Below are 17,948 nucleotides of genomic sequence, written 5' to 3'. Positions count from 1 at the left end.
ACCCTAAACCCTAAACCCTAAACCCTAAACCCTAAACCCTAAACCCTAAACCCTAAACCCTAAACCCTAAACCCTAAACCCTAAACCCTAAACCCTAAACCCTAAACCCTAACCCCTAAACCCTAACCCCTAAACCCTAACCCCTAACCCCTAACCCCTAACCCCTAACCCCTAAACCCTAACCCCTAACCCCTAACCCCTAACCCCTAACCCCTAACCCCTAACCCCTAACCCCTAACCCCTAACCCCAACCCCAACCCCCAACCCCAAACCCCAAACCCCAAACCTCAAACCCCAAACCCTAAACCCTAAACCCTAAACCCCTAAACCCTAAACCCTAACCCCAAACCCCAAAACCCCCTAACCTCTAACCCCTTAACTCTAATTGCTACTTAAAATTACATTATTAGTATATTACAGTTAAGTTCTATAAAAATGATCAGGTATTTGCTACTTAATAATAAAGATTCCCGACAAAATTGAAAATGATCCCATCCATTGGCTGCCCCACTCAATAAGATACCCAGGTAACCCAACAACACTGTCTCTGTGTGTATATGTATACATGTATCCAAAACAGTATATACCTGGGGACCCGTGACCAGTCTAGAGCTACCACTAATGGATGATTTCTGCTGTAAATTATCCTGGCGTGGTGGCTGCTGCTCAAACTCTTGTTGTTGCAAGGCTATTGCTAATTGCAGATCAGAACTGTCACAGTTACAGATATGATGAATTTTTACCAAACCATCTTGAATAGTTAAAACTATAATTTTGAAATAGGAATAGTTAACAAGTTTACATGGAAACTTACTTGATATCTAAGCTTGCATGTGTTGCACTATCTATGCTGGCAAGATAGTCCTTAAACGTGAAGTTGTCTAAATATTAACGAGAAATTGGTAAGCAAGATCAACATATTTCCCCTTTAAAATTTAAAGAAGATAACATACAGCAGTGCTGGTCAGAGCATTGTTCTCATCCCAAGTGCTACTTTCATGGTTTTCTACCTTGAATTCCTTCAAATTACTGGTCAAAAACAATGTATCACCATTGACCTGAAAGATAAGTACATAGCACAATTAATTTCTGCAATTTAATATTAAATAATTTTAACAAGCTTTTACTTATTCACTTGGATAAGATGGTCGGCCATTAGTACAATAAAAAATGAAACTACACAAGATACTATATAAAGATTCATCCACATATAATTTACTATAAGTCCAAGAAAACTGCCTGCATGACTTGTACCTAAGTATCCAAGAAGCTCAAATCAAGCATATAACCTTTAAGTTTTCAAGAGGTTTAATTGAGGACATCTATCAGTGGCAACATACAAAGATTAAAAAAAAAATTATCTCAATAAAAAGATCATAAAGCAATACTGTTTTACCTCATTCAGTTTTTCCCAGACCAGATCAGGTTGATTTATGTAACCTTGGTCCGTGGCTAGAAGATAGAGCTCACCCTGTGAATAAGAGAAAATAACTTTAGTATGAAGACTTTGCAAGACAAACAACATTTTTTCTTGATGACAAAAATGTGCTACTGGCTGCACTTGATATCAGTAATCTAAATGGCAAAAGAAAAAAAAATTGAGACTTTTACTGACCTTGAACATGGTGCTGAAATGATTGTTACGGAAAAAACACACTGTTCACGCTCTTTAAGCCCATATTGTAAACAGAAAAGACTGCAAAAGCATTTATAATATACAAAATGTGAAAGGAAAATTCTTCATAGCCAATAAAGAGAAATATATTGGAACACAGAACTAGATCAATTTATCTAGACCAACAAGACAAGAGGTCAACATACCCATAAAATGTCAACTGGCTGGCGTTATTCCTCAAGAAACTCTTGATCAATTCACCTAAGACCATAAAAAATGGACATAAGTCTCCCATAAGATAATATATAGTTATCTAAGAAAATAATACTTTAATGAGAATCAATCCACTTCTTCAATATATGGCACCACTTTACCTTGTTCTGGAGTAAGTTCATCCTTAGCTCTTAGATCAGGAGCAGCTAAGGTGCTTTTGTCAGACTGTTCTGCAAGTACCACCTCACCTTCATAAACAGGTTCACCATCCTCAAAATTTCCAGTTCTTGTATCCAACACACATTCCTCTCCTTCATATATGGGCTCACTCCCTTGAACACATGAAGTCAATGCTCCAGAAACATCAGTTTGATGATATCTGACACTAGATGAATCTGAATTTGTATGGCCAGGGGATGAGAATGATAATACTGTGGCATCAGGTCCATGAGATTCATCTACAACTTCATGATCTATAGTTGTAGGAGTGGATTGATCATGGACTTTTCCATCTCCTCCAGAAACATCTGCACGGCACTCAAACAAAGAGACAGAGTGTTTTTCAGGATATGGGATATCTTCACTCTCATTCTGAACCAATGCATCAAGGCTGTTCTCAATCACATTATTCAGGTCAAGAGATTCTTCAGGTCCCATATAAGTTGATTAATGAAGGTCATTTATGGCATCAGTCTTTAAGGATGAATTAGTTGCCTCTCCCAGTGTGAAGTAGAAGATATCTGTTCGTTGTGGTCTTTGCCAGAAGTAGCACAATCATCAGATAAGGAAGGCTCGGGGCCATCTTCATGAAAGTTACTGTTACCAGCACCAGTGCTATTTCCTAATTTATCTCCAGAATCCGTATTTATAACCTCCTCATCACACATATTTCTATCCATACTGACAGAAATTTCTCCTCCATTTATGTGACCTACAACAGGATCATTTTCAGCCTCGGACATTTTCAAGACTCTCAACAACTCTGCCTCTTCTTCTAGATCACCTTTTCTTTGTATATGATCAGAAATAGAATGAGAAGAATCATCAAACGACCTGGCTTTTGAAAGACTGGGAGAAGGAACTCCAAGAGTAGCAGTTGTTGCAGCCACAAAATCAACACAATCTTCCGGATTATTTTCATGATGGACATTCATGTTTAGTGTTTCAAGAGAGACAAGCTCTCCCATAAGGGCATTATAGGACTTTGATCCAATTGCATTCGCAGTGTCATAATCCTGGCTCAAAAGAACATGAAAATTTGAATATCAAATAAACACATCATAAAATAAGAAATAAAGCCCACATTGTTTAAGAAAAACATAAAGATAACATTTTGATAAGTATTTTGATATTTATTTAAGAAAGATCACTTGACCATTTAAAATTTACAGTAAGCAATGAACCACACAATTTTCATCATAATCCAAGGCAGGATCAATTTTAAGATGTGGCACAAGGAGGCAACTAACACAGTAGATTGAGGTCAAATGACAAGATAGAACTAATTAATTTGGAATGAGGGTGAAAAAATACCTGAGGATCAACCATCCAGCCATGATACAAAGGAATGTCCAGCAGATCAAATATGGCACACTCTCGAGTGAATTCAAAATCAGCTATTCTGTAATTCAAGAAATTTTTATCAGAAGTTCAAAATTGTTGATGGATGATGCACATGACTGCCAAAGAAATGAGAAGAACTGTATAACTGACCTCCTAAATTTTATATTTACATCAATTCCAGTAGCAAGCCTAGGGAGTAAGTCAATTGCATCAGCAATGTTCTGTTGTTGATTTTCAACATAGCCTGCATCTTTGCCCTAGAAGACAATAAGAAAAATTGCCAAATCAACTTGTATCATAAAAGATTTAATGTCACCAGTGATAACAAATGCAACTCTTACATTCACACTACTATTTGAATCAATTAATCTTTCAGCAACCAATGAAAGCAATTTCTCCTGTGAGACTTCAGCAATATCTGGACTCAAATTTAAGTTGTTTCTCAACAGCAGAACGTTACCTGCAATAATGCCATATATAAACAATAAACCATTAGTAAACAAATGTTGCAAGTAACCCTTCTAGAGTGCAAAAATTAAGCATGACATACAAGGAAACAAATGGTTAAATTAAAGGTAGTTAGTCTAAGAATTATGTAAGAAATTATAATACTTGTCCCGTCCAAATGGCATGTGCGACATGCTCCGCAAATGAAGTTAGAACTGATGGGTCACGGGGTTCACCAGGAAATCCCTCATCAGCATGTGACCCCTCAATATCATCACGACCTAAGTCCTCTGCAACAGTCGCATCTACGTCCGCAATCATCTGAGGAGCATCTTCACTCATATGAGCATCTTCACTCATTTGAGTTTTTTCAATTTCAATACATGTAAGTGAGAACTTATAGGAATTATAAAAAAAATTAAAATCTTAAAAGAAATAAAACTAAAAAATATAAACTTCCAAAGACTAAAAAAAACTTATAAAATCCAAAATTAAAAGACATTATCTTACAAGAGACCAAAATTAGAAAAATAAATTTACAAGCACCAAAAATGGAAAAACAAAAACTTACAAAGACTAAAAATATATTTAAATTTTTTATAACTGAGCTAAATATTACTTTTCGTCTATTAAATTTTATTATTTTTTCATTTTGATATTTAAATTTTAAAATAATAACAACTAAAAGTTATGATTATCTTTATTTTATTTTAAAAATTATATAAACCACTAAAACATGCCTTCACCATTCCTTATGAATCCAATCAGCAGAGGAATTTGAAACCCTTCATTATTCCATAATCTGGTAGCTTTTGGTCATAGGAAAGATAAATAAAAACATAATAACATTAAACTTCAACCTCGCTCCAAGGCTCCTTTAGAACCCGGCTACACTACGCAAGAATCAACAACATAGATAAAGAAATAATACGCAAGAATCAACAACATAGATAAAGAAATAACAAGATAGAAGAACCACTGAAAGAACCCGACCCCACCAAAAAGAAACCTCGATCAGACATCACATATTTTACTTTTTAATGTTTCCTTCTTTTTTTTCATCACCTCCGATTTGTGGCCGTGGTCGCCACACCCAACAGATATGCGTCCAAGCCCACCAACACATTGCAACCACATCACCATCGCCTCCAAAATACCGTCTTGCAGTGGCGCGTCGGAGAAATGCCTCAAATCTGGAATATGGCAGACAACGGTGGTCAAAGAGGGTTGGATCTAGAAAGAGTTTGAGAGATTTTAGATATTAGGTCTCATTATTCACTTCTTTGATTTGGAAACGGATTCAAAATCCTTAAATCCCATTTCACACTTCTTAGAGATCAGAGCGGTGCAAGAAACTGGGCTAGAGCAAAAGGTTGAGGGGGAACAATGGTGGTGTTGGTTGTAGGAAAGGCTTTGAGGTGGGGTGGGAGTTTTCATGCTATTTGGGGGAGTTTTCACGCTAATACGCCAAAGTGTTTTTGTTTACGGTAGTTTATAATTTTTGAAATAAAATTTAGTTATTACTGTTTTAAATTATTTATTTTTAAATTATTATGAATAATTTAATTATGATGTCAATATCCTTTATCATATATGTAATTATCATTTATGATATTTTTTATTTATGTTTTTTTTTTAAAATTCCAATTACTTGTTTGTATATATAAACAATTTGCTCCTCCAAGAAATAATACACACCATTATCATTTTCTTTAACTTTTTTCCTTCTCTTCATTATTCTCCTTTGAGTTATATTATATGTAATACATTATCAGCATGATTATTTTTCTATCACGAGTCATCGATAATTGGTATTGTAACTTACAAGAAAAGTCATGCAGAAAGTTGTTTTATTATATTTATATTTTAAGGTTAGATTTTTCATTTCTCTAATATCATTATCCATATTATATGTTGGATAAAATATAAGTGTTCTATTTACATAATTCTGAAATGATTCATTTGAGTCTTAAATAATCTATCATGGAAGAAAATTTTTAGAATATTTTTCTCTCACTAAAAGTGAGAAAATAATGCAAAAGTATAAACAAAAGAATATTTTTTCTCACCAAATGTGAGAAAATAATGTTGTAATAGTCCAAACCGGTGAATTTTATTATAATTCGATTATACCAAGATAAATTCGTATTCTTTTGAGTTCATATTTCAAGCTAAAGATTCTTTCTACCTAATTATATTACTCATAACTATGATGTTTATAGTTATATTGTTAACGTAAATATGATATTCATTTGAATATGTTGTGTCATGAAGATATTATCAAATAAGGAAATTAAAAAAAAACTTTTGTGAAAGGTCATGAAGACCCTGTTAAATAAAGAAATTTTAAGAATAAATTTAAAGAAAGACTATATGAAGAATAAAGAAAAAAATTCTTGTTGAATTTTCTAATTATTTATCTTTCAACATTATATCTATTTAAGTTTAAGTGTATTGTTTAACATTTGGTAAGATACTTTGAGAGATAATTATCTATTATTATTGATGTAGTATCTCATTGAGATTTCATAAACATATATACAATGTGTTTTTTAGTACACAATGAATTTAAAAAGTGACTTATTCTCACATCCAAAAGGTGAAAAAAATGTAGTACAAAAATGAAAAATAAAGAAATTTTCATTCTTGAAGAGTGGAGATAAAAAAAGATTGATTATTTCTTATTCGTTGTCTTAAAGATCATTGTATACATGGACAAAAGAAATAAATCTGTTTTACATTCTTTTTTCATTTCTCATTATTTTGTTCCATTGGATTTTTTTGACAAGATTTTTAATGATACAAGTAATAACATAATAAAAGATGAGATGATCCACTTTTTTTTTCTTCATCAAGTTTTTATCCCACATGATTTTTCCTATTAATGTTTTAATGAGATAAATTCTTAAATAATGGATATCTATGAATGAGTGTTATGAATAATCTAATTGTGATTATCCATATCATTTATTATATATGTTATTATCATTTATAATCTTTCCTTATTTATGTTTATTCTTTGTAATTTCCCTATTATTTTTTATATATGTAAATAGTCTATTCCTATTAGAAATAATACACATAACTATTATTCTTTTTAAACTTTCTTTCTCTCTATTGTTCTCTTTCGAATTATAATATATTTTAAAAAATTAAACATTGATAAAGGACTAATGTTTTTATTAAAAAAATTAAAGAAAAACTAAATAAAACTTTTTAAAATATAAAATATCAAAATAATTTTTTAAAACATAATATATCAAAATAAAAATTTCAAAATATAGTAGACTATACATTACATTTAACCTTATAACCAACTTTGCCATCTTTATTTTCTTTCGATCAAAGTTATAGTTACCACCAAACAATTCATTCAAGAAAGTAATTAATGTTTTTCTGTAGTTTGGACTTTAAAGTTGAAAATTAAAAGATCACCAAAAATTAAAACTAGAACCAGGTATTAATTTTAAAATTTTAAATTGATACCTTTGACATAAAATAATTATTTAAATATTGAAAAAAATGAAAATAACTTTTCTGAGAGTGATACCCATGCATGTGCTTACATGTTAGTACATGTTTAAAAACAAATGAAAATTGGAGTTTAAAAAGGAAAATATTTACTTAATTTTCAAATTTAGTTAGGACGTATTAGGAGACAATCATGTAAAGGACGAGACAAGAAGGAAGTGTTGTGGGAGGAAAGAGGCAGAGCTGCAATCACCAGAGTGGAAGCGCGAAACGGTAAACCCTAAACCCTGAATCCTGAACCTTGAACCTTGAACCTTGAACCCTGAACCCTGAACCCTCAAACCCTGAACACTGAACCCTGAACCCTGAACCCTGAAACCCTCAACCCTCAACCCTCAACCCTCAACCCTCAACCCTCAACCCTAATCTTAAATACTATAAAATTGTTGAACTGAAACAGCCAAATTACAAAATGAAAAATGCATTCACAAATTAATAGTTGAAAAAGGCATAAAGAATGACAAAATCCTTAACTCCTTGACACAGTGCTGAAAATCACGTTTTTCTAGCTTGTTTTTCTTCTGTTCCATCCGACTAGTAAGGCCCTGCATAAATGCAGCACTCATTACAGATTTACAATCAATAAGGATAAACTTATAATTCAAACATTTCAAACCCAATATACACCCTACACCCTAAACCCCAAACCCTACACCCTACACCCTAATCTTAAATACTATAAAATTGTTGAACTGAAACAGCCAAATTACAAAATGAAAAATGCATTCACAAATTAATAATTGAAAAAGGCATAAAGAATGACAAAATCCTTAACTCCTTGACACAGTGCTGAAAATCATGTTTTTCTAGCTTGTTTTTCTTCTGTTCCATCCGACTAGTAAGGCCCTGCATAAATGCAGCACTCATTACAGATTTACAATCAATAAGGATAAACTTATAATTCAAACATTTCAAACCCAATATATAATCCTATTACCTGTGCCATTTCATATAGTGGTTGGTAAATTGCAGCATTAATAGAGCATAGTTGTTGGAGCTCCATATGTAGTTTTCAAAGGTATGACCATATAGTTAAGCATCATTATTAGTAACAATGAAAATAAAAGCTATAATTCTTAGAGACAGTGAAAATAAAAGTTGTAAGGTTCATAACATACTATCCAAAACATCTTCTTCATTATCCACACTGCTAGCATCACGAGTAATGTCCTCCATATTGCTGCAACCTGTAAGCATGTGAGGATCATTTCATAAAAAAAAAACACGAATAAACTATTGCCAAACTATACAAATTTTTCATTGAGCTCTACATTGGATAGCATGCAACTGATGGTTTGTGAAAGACATCCGGAATCCATATATTATCTAAAAAAATAAAATAAAGCAAGTTCAGTTTAACTGTAATTTTAGTACTGTTTCATTGACTTGGCAACTAAATAGAAAGAGAAGAGCAGCTCACTGAGCTTCGTCGAAAATAACTATGCCTACTTTAATATCCACTTCCATTGGTGCCCAAATGACTGGATTATTGATGTAGTTATATGGACAAAATACCAATTGAGCATCATTTGACATAGAACGAGCACGAACAGCAACCTGAAAGTGGAGATAGCATAAGACTTGTACTTTACAAAGCTTAGCACAAACTTTTAAACAAAAAAATAAAAACAAAGAATAACAACAAAAGGCCAAACCTTTTACCAATTGTCCAACTTTTACAAGATCTTCTATGTCATGCACCACATTGCATCCTCCTTTCTGAAGGGAAGGATGACCTTTGACTTTATGAGCATTTCTGCATAGATTGTAAGTTTGTCATTTCAGTTACTTCAGGAAGAGTGATATGAAAAATAGATAGGAAGCATGAGCAAATAAGCATACACTCACTTGAATTATGGACACCCTGTTGCCTGATCTTTCAATAATAGTTTACTGAGAACATTTTATGAAAATTATTAGTATGAAGATTGTAAGATGAGAACATTTTATCAAATGAAAAAAAGAAAGATTATCATAAAGTTTAAAATGTCAAGGTAAAAGCAACCATTCATCATAGATGTTCTCTTTGCCAATTATATTTTTAGTTGTGCAGCAGTGTTTCCGCCATGCCTAGCAAAATAAGAGAGGGAAAAATACTCAGTCAAATCCATATTACTTTACTGAAAGAAACATCTTTTTGCATATCAAAGAATGAGTACTAATAAGGCATTCTTACTTTTCAGTTTTCATTAACACCTTTGTTAAAATTAAAATCCTTATCATATAAGTTGGATGTTCATTGGTATCTCATCAGCAATGGTTTAAAATTAACATATAATATGCTTCACAAAAAAATAAAATATAGCTTATTATTTAATAGTAATTTGAAAAATAACAGCAACGGAAAATAAAAACTCAAGGTGGGGACAATACACACTTCAATTTGAAGAAGTGCTGAATAATCACATTCTCCAAAATCATACCAAACGAAATGATATTTTGCATTAGCCTCATTAATATTGGTTAAAAACACAAAGCAAAAGGTGAATTACGACTTGGGAGAATCCAAAAATGAGCAGAAAACAAATTTGAGGATAAAAAAAAATAATAGTGATATCAAAGATATAAATTCAACCTACCAACACAGCCATAGGCACCCTGTATGCAGTTTTCCGCAATTCACGAACCACTTGAGAAATTTGTGAGTGCGTTCTCCTTATACAATTGAACAAAAAATGGTCTAGTTAAGTGATGATGCCCATATTTTAATATATAGAAAGCGACCTTGAAAATCGGAAACAATCTAATCTAATCTCTACAATACTCAGCAATGCTAATTGCTTGAAACCATAATAACAAAAATTCTCAATTTTATAACCATTAATTACTTATGCAACAAAAAAAAACTGAAGCAAATTGTAACTTGATTGTAAAAACACCTACGAGGCATAATATATGGTTGGTGCTTCCTTTTTCTTCTGCTTCTTGTTGATCTCAATTTGCGTATGGTCGGGAATTTCTGAAACTACAAGAAGGACAATTGCTGAGGACAACAAAATCCAAAATAAAGGAAATATCGTGAATTAGAAGACATAGTTACAAGAAGAAAGTGAAACCTCCTCGGGAACAAATCCGCCACCAGAGCCAGAGGATCGGTGGTTGCCTCCGACGCGGGCTTGAGATGGTCATGTTGAGATTTAAGTGGTGCTGCCAAGCGAGAGAGGAACAAAGAAGCGAAAGGGACTTACCAGTACCGCTTGGAGACTTAAGCAACGCGTGACAATGGCCTTCTTTCTGAACTAGATTAAGGGTGGAAATCACTCTAGCCATAAACGCAAACTGAGATCCATATGGTTGGTAGGGAAACTCCACTTGCAAACCTCCGACGAGGTACACATTTTTAGGATTAGGGTTTGATGCAAAGATCTTTTTTTCTTTTCCTTTCACTTCAGATTCCACAATGCCAAATGTTATGTGTCTCTCTCTACTTGTGTGCTGTATAAATTGAGCCGGGAAATCAGGTTTCCCAATACGATCAGGCACCCATGTTACTGGTTTATAAAACATTCACTCTTTTACTTTAAAGTTTGAGTTTTGTTATTTTATTAGTAATTTATATTTTTTAATATTTTAAATTTTGGAAACTTTCAATAGACCACTGAATTAAAACAAAATAAAATAATCATGTAAATTTACTTTAACCTATCAATTGTCAATGAGGGAATTACCAAATCGAATAAATGTTTCCAAGTTAGTTTTATCAAAATTACATTCATTGATATATACTAAGAATATTAGTAAAGATAGGTCTTATCAAAATTAATAATTTTTGATAAATTTTAATAATTGTACAGAGAATGATAAAAAGAGTGTGTTACAGAGAATGTTAAAAAGAGTGTCTTATCAATTAAGTGTAATTAATATTTATATTATTTGAAATAGTTACCAACCATTATGAATATGTTTACAAATTTTAAGATAATTCAAAAAATACTTTTTTAAAAAATATTTTTCTTACTTTACATATTTAAAGATTTTTTATAGTCAATTATAAATATAAATATATATTAAATTCATTGAAATATTGACTTTATTCATTTTTGGTAATTTTATTTTATAAATAAAATGTTAAAATATTTTTTCATCCTTCTAAAATTACTAAAGTTTGGATTTATTTTTTATAATTTTTTGTTTGTTTTCACTCTTATAAAATTATTATTTACTAGTTTTTCATCAGAAATTACGTTTAGATTAAGAACCTGTGACATTTTTTTAATTAAAATTTTAAAATGTAATTTTCAAAGGTTAAAAATCATCATATATTATAGAAAAAATATTTAAAAATGCAAGAATCAAAATAAATTAAAGCATATATCAAGCTCAACAACAACAAAATGAATCAAAGTTTTTTAAAAAAATAAATAAAACAACCAGATTTGACATGAATTAAAAACATAATGAGATCTGAAATAAAATCCCTTAAAGAATTGAAATGGTGACACGACTGGCAAAAGAGGCACAATGCTACATGGGGGAGTGAGGGAGAAACGAACAACGAGGAGAAGAGGTTGGATTTAAGCATTTTGGGTTCAGATATAGACAAAGATGATATTTTATGGGCGGATTTGGTTCGTGATTTTTGAAGTGAATCTAGTTGGTGGTGGTGGTATTAGAGGTAGGTGATGACAACAATGAGGGAGAGAAGGAAGAGACAAATATGGAGACAAAGTCCAACTGCTTTCGGTGCTCGTCATTTAGAATCGATGTTCTTGATCAAAATGAGGTAGTGACGACGATGATGGAGTATCCACAGAGCGAGGAAGCGTGAGAGATTCTTGATGAGGATTTGAGGTTAAGTTGGATAATGGTGGATTCTTAACGAAATTGCATGCTAAACACATCGAGTGTGAGAGTGGTGTCGGTGGAGCGACGAAGAGGGGGATCAACGACAAATGTGGCCCAATTCAACATGTGTCACTTTCGGGGGTGAGATGCATGTGAGGGAAGTGAGTATGTAAATGCAGGACATGGATGGACACAACTCAACCAAGTGGACTAAGTGTGTTTTCTCTTGAAAGAATAATAAAGAAGCTTATTTGTTTCTAGCCACAAACAAGAATAGGACATGAACTGTCAAAATAGGTGGACGACTTACTGTGCGCAAAGAACATGGTTGACAAACTAAACCTGCAACATCATACAAAGATGAGTTATGACTAACTAGCTATGTGCACAAGCTACAACAAGAGTACTTACCAAAGAACTGTAACTATATGTTCCCTCGGTGACCCTCAAAACTCATCGTTTGTTCTATGTTCAAGAATCCACACCACTGCTCCAACAAAGAGGAAAAAAAATGCAGTGACACCCCACATATGTGGAGTAAATGGTCGCAAGAAAGCCCAAGCATTTGACTTCAATTTTTTTTACTGTAGCAACCACAACTAGCCCCGACTCTATGTATGGTCGAGTAAAATCCACAATCTTTGTTCGGACAGAGACAATCGCAATGTCACCTATGGCAGTATCAAAAACCTGTAGATGCAAGCACAAAAAATTGATATATAAAAACAAGATATTACTACATTATGTTTGTTCTATGCAGTGAGTATTACTTACATCAGAAGTAATCATTTTGACAAGATCACAGTAGCTTGGGTTCTTGTGTCCATCTCCAAACAGAATGAACTTGTATTGAACTGCATAGGGAAGCAATTTAAAGGCAGCTAGGAATATATCTATGCAATATCCTCGAATTGCATTGGTGCCATTTATTTGGGAGATCATATCTTAATAGCTAACTCTGTTGGGAATTCCAATTCTCAGTTACCTCCCATTATTTGGGAAAACCCATCCACGAGGCTTTTCTGTTGTATTTCCTGGCCATATGACACAGTTTAGATGTTGGCTTCAAATTGAACGATTGGCAGGCTCTGCATGAAGTTTCTCAGGGGTTATTAGAGAAAGGTCAGAGTAACTAGACCAGTAGCCGATTCTCCTATAACCTGTACCAATTACATTAAGAATGTCATATGATGGATTTAGAGGAGATCTATCTAAACCAAATTGAATAGGTCCAGTCAATCCACTCATATTAATGCACAATATGTTATCAAGTAACTGCTTCCCTCCATCAGAATCGCTCAAGGCACCGAAATTCAGAGCCTCTTCCCTCGTACAACTTAAATTTGTATTGTTAGAGAAGGACATGAAGGACATGAATCCAAAGTCTCATAGGTGAGACAACAACAGGTGCAGTTGTAGTAGCAGCAGCAGCACTATCAAGGACATGAACCAGGTTTAGAGCTTTACTCCTCATTGCCACCTGCTAAAATGATGGGGATTCTGCCTCTATCATTGTATGCCCGGATCTAATACATTCTTTGGCTTCCATGCAAATATTTAAATTTCACTACCAAACATATGTCACAAAACCAACACCTACAACCCCAAAATATAATGAACAACAATTAGCAAGCAAATGGATTAATAGACCATAATTCATTTAAAAAAAAAAGTTTAGCTATCAGCAAAACCATCAACGACTTCAAACCTTCTACATCATGTAACAAAAGCACAATGAAATCCCATCAGCAGAGATGCAGACTTTAGATTACAAGTTGTTTCACTTTATCAGCAGAGATCCCTAACGGAACTTAGTTATACAATGGGGGGAAAATTATAAAAGATTTCAACACTTCGGGTTAAAAGAATAGAATCATAACAACAAATGCATTTATTTTCTATCAAAGTTAAGTTTTTTGGTCTTTTTTCTCATCTCTGAAAATTGGGTACTTAGTTTCAAACACAAGAACCAAAATAAAAACAAATTAGTAAATTACTATAGTTTAAAAAAATTAAAAACAATCCACACTTGGCTAAAATAATTATGAAAAAAATTGTAAAATTAAAAAACATTCATTTGCTTCAAATACTTCTCAAGTTGGAGTTCAAAATAAAGAAGCCATACAAAACAAAAAAACACAAACAAACAACACTCTTTAGCATAAATATGCTTCATACCCACCATTTTCCCAAACTTTAAATGACATAAAACTCAAACAGAAAGGGGAAATAATAATAAAATACCAAAAAAAAATTGAAACAAAACTCCTTATACATTCTATTTTGGAAACCATATCAACATCAGGGGTTGGATGTTCTTCAAAATGAAAAGATCATGATCTATCACTGTGATCCCACACTTGAGCAAGCTTCTTCCAAAGCTGGAAACTAGTAATCAGATTTCTTTTTCAGCTCAACAAAAAACTCGTTAACTTAATTGGACTCACCAAACAACAAAAAAAAAGGCAAAAAAACACTATTCTGGAAAATTCAATGCAATTTTTCTTAAAATTGGCAAGTAAGTGGAGACTGTTAAAAAGCTAAGAGGTTCCCAATTATTTTGGTTTCGTTTATCTAACATTGGCAACTTTCTCTGTCATGCACAGAAGCATGGAAAAGAACAGCGTAGCTTCGAGGGCTAGGAACCTCCATAAGAGAGAAGGATAAGGAAGAAAACTTGTATTATTTTTCTCCTGTCCTTTATTACATACTAAGCATCCCTAATGTAGAGGCACTAGCCAAGGGTGCCGCTACAAAAACAGAAGGTGCTAGAATGCAAAAAGAAAATAACAGAAAAGTGGAAAATGGCGACAATGCAGTGCTGCACGATGGGAAGCAACACGCCAACAGCATATTTCCTATGAACCAGTATCCTCCTGACAGCTCAGCACCTTCTAACAAATTCTGTTAAAGGGAATCCACCAAGGGTTTGTGCCCTTAGTGGTGCTTTTGCTGGTTTGTTTTGTCCCTCCCAACATTCTCCCATCAGAATTCTAAGGGTGTAAAAAATCAAAAGTAAGCTTTATTATATAAATTAACTTCAAATTACCACTTTTACTTCTAAAAACTGAATTTATTTTTGTCCAATAACAAGTTCAATTTCTCTTGATTAACTCAAATAGCTTTTACACAAATCATTTAACAATTTTCTTCAAAACTCTTTTAAAATTAAATTCCCGACCTTCTTTTCTTTCCCTACCCAAATTGATAATATTTTAATATATCTTAAGATATCTTACACATTATATTTAAATTACAACCTATTAAATTCCAATTTCTGTCATCCTCACCGAACCTCCCCCCATCTCATATCCAACTTTTAAGAAAATTCCTTAACTGATTCAAGTTGAACTAGGAAAGGAAAAGGTCAAAGAAGATTGGCCTTCCCCCACCTCTTGAGAATGATACCCAACACCGAATAAACACGGGTATAACTCAAAAGCTATTTTTTTTTCTGATAAAAGCATCTGTCATAAATTGGATAAAGAATATTCCTAGTCTCCTTTTATTTCCTTGTTGACCGAATCGCCGTCAGTTTTTATTCATCAAAATTGTCGCACTTTTTATAGTAAAAAACTTGCATAGTAAAAGATATTTAATGTCCCATTTTCTGTTGTTAGACTGGAAGTCGAAAAAGGAAAGAGAGAAAAAAATGTTTTGGATTTATGTTGTTTACTTTCCTCACATAGACCAATTTTCTTGTGTAGCTTAAGTAATAAAAACTGAAATTTATGAAGTACCCATAATACAAACAAAACGTAAATCTTTTTCCTACCCAGATTATTCAAATCCTGAACTCTATACCAACTGACTAAAATTGTAAACTACCATAATGTAAATGATACTTACCACTGTAACGACCCATAAGCTTGACAATATCGATACCATTCTCAGTGCTTTCTGCTTCCACATGAGCAAAGTTTATGGCTCCTTGTGCCTCTTCAACAGCAATGTCAAAACCAAATGACTTATCAAAAACATGATTAATTAGGTGACTGTTCAAAAGCAAATTATTTTTACAGTCTCAGCAAACTAGCTTCAATTGTCCAATTCAACCATGCTTCCTAGGACATCACTATCACTATCAACGAATTTTGTTCCAAGAAATCAGACAGAGCCAATCAGACATGGCTCCACTCTCATATTTAAAAATTAAAGCATCTATAATCACACCAGCCACCAACAAATTTCTTCATCACCTAACATTTTTTCTTCTTGAAGGAAAGAAGGCAAACCAGAATTGAAGCAAATACAAACAAAATCAAACAAATCGTCTCCCAATTCAAAAATAATAGATGATTAAAACAACCACATTAAACAATTCACCCTAGTGTATCACTACCATACAAAACATAAATAGAAGGGGATAGAAGTCACAGAACTTTACAATTATACAGTCTTATAGATTTTCATCCTCACATTAGTATATTAAGGAAGTACCAAAAGTAAAAGAAAAAAAAAATATATATATATAGTCAAAATTTAAGGGATATCACCATCATCAGAGACCACTACCGAATCAGTCACGACCTTAACGCCAGACAGCGAAACATTGGGCTTCAGCTCTGATGGCTTCCTGATACAAGCAGAGGACAATGGTCCTTCATTTTGAGGGCAAGGGAACCTCCGTTCTACACTAAAGGTGATGAGCTGGAATTCTTCTTACCATTTAATTCATTGCAATCTTATGTAAATACATTTCGTGGGGTGATTCTGTGTAATAAAATTTACAAAGCATGATTGCAATAACGGGTTCCTAGCAGCTTTTCTAACAGAATTCTGAAACGGAAAAACAATTGTAAATAACTCCCTTAATTCTTCCCCAATAACTGTTATGCGTAATTGTCCAGATACGCAGGTCGCTTGGTACTTCTCTTGGGCCTTCCATCGTGGGTCTCGGGTCTGTCTTCATCCATAGCTTGGGCCTCAGGTATGTTCTGATCTCTGTTGCTATCACTTCCACTCTATCGCCGCCATGTTGTCTTCGCCGGAAGACATGAGTTTCTGACTAGGCAGTGAATAAGTTCAAGGAAACAAGAAAGGATATGAGAGCAGAAGATGCGGAGGGGCACCGAGCCGCCAGTGAAGAAGCGGACGGAGAGCGCCCGTACGAGAAACCTATGAATGAGGAAGAGTGTGAGTGTGAGTTGAAGAAAAATGAAAGAGGAAAAATTTCTTACCATGGATGTTCACGCTAACCAGTGACAGTTATCACGGGAACCCACAACGAGAGCCTCGTCTCCTGCGTGTGAACCTGCAACGACAAACGACGATGGCAACCAAGGTTCGGATTCGTGGATTCACGGCGTGCTGAGGGGGAAGAGCGGGTGGCGATGCTGCTGAGAACCACGGTTGGTGCAGTGAAGGGAATGACGGGGTGTTGCGTGGTGACTGGTGAGGGAGAACGAGAGATTGTTTTTAGATCCAGGTATATTGTACTAGGTCTTGTTGTTGGAGGGAGTGGCGAAAATGAAAGCGGGATTGATTTCAATTTACAAATAACAGTGAAATATTTAGATAAGTTATTTTAAAAAGCTTAATGAAATAAGTTTAAAACCATTTATGAATAAATAAATTATAGTAATTTACATCTCTAGTATTTATATTAGAGTTAGACAATTATTACAACTAACATTAGTAACTATCAACTTAACTTATGGTAGTTTAATGAACTAACAAAGATAACTATCAGTTGTTAAAAAAACAGAAAATGAATAATTCTAGTCTTTTACTCTAATAGGTGGTAAAGGGATATCCACCAATTTAAGAGTTTTATATTTTACTTTGAATTCTA

At 33.5% G+C, this 17,948-nt stretch overlaps 1 long non-coding RNA gene and 1 pseudogene across 15 annotated transcripts; both read right to left on the bottom strand.

Moving 5' to 3' along the window:
• Positions 1 to 392: 392 nt before the first annotated feature.
• On the bottom strand, positions 393 to 5,697 carry LOC100801696 (uncharacterized; annotated as a pseudogene).
• Positions 5,698 to 7,441: 1,744 nt separating this feature from the next.
• On the bottom strand, positions 7,442 to 17,635 carry LOC100786150 (uncharacterized). 15 transcript variants are annotated; one of them, XR_001388105.3, is made up of 15 exons: positions 17,335 to 17,635; positions 16,004 to 17,272; positions 12,929 to 13,750; positions 12,566 to 12,844; positions 12,465 to 12,496; positions 10,426 to 10,804; positions 10,253 to 10,334; positions 9,949 to 10,024; positions 9,375 to 9,439; positions 9,218 to 9,262; positions 9,025 to 9,125; positions 8,790 to 8,926; positions 8,641 to 8,695; positions 8,488 to 8,556; positions 7,442 to 8,215 (listed from the first exon to the last, which is right to left on the bottom strand). It is a non-coding gene; the product is annotated as an uncharacterized lncRNA (long non-coding RNA). The 15 variants fall into 15 exon arrangements; XR_003266859.2 differs by lacking the exon at positions 12,465 to 12,496 and having other exon boundaries at positions 7,442 to 7,914; positions 8,145 to 8,215; XR_003266864.2 differs by lacking the exon at positions 12,465 to 12,496 and having other exon boundaries at positions 10,426 to 10,484; positions 10,558 to 10,804.
• Positions 17,636 to 17,948: the final 313 nt, after the last annotated feature.

This window comes from Glycine max, chromosome 4 (genome assembly GCF_000004515.6).
Source record: "Glycine max cultivar Williams 82 chromosome 4, Glycine_max_v4.0, whole genome shotgun sequence".
NCBI lineage: Eukaryota > Viridiplantae > Streptophyta > Magnoliopsida > Fabales > Fabaceae > Glycine > Glycine max.
The sequence above is the reverse complement of the archived record's forward strand: the minus strand, read 5'-3'. Positions and strand labels throughout refer to the sequence as shown.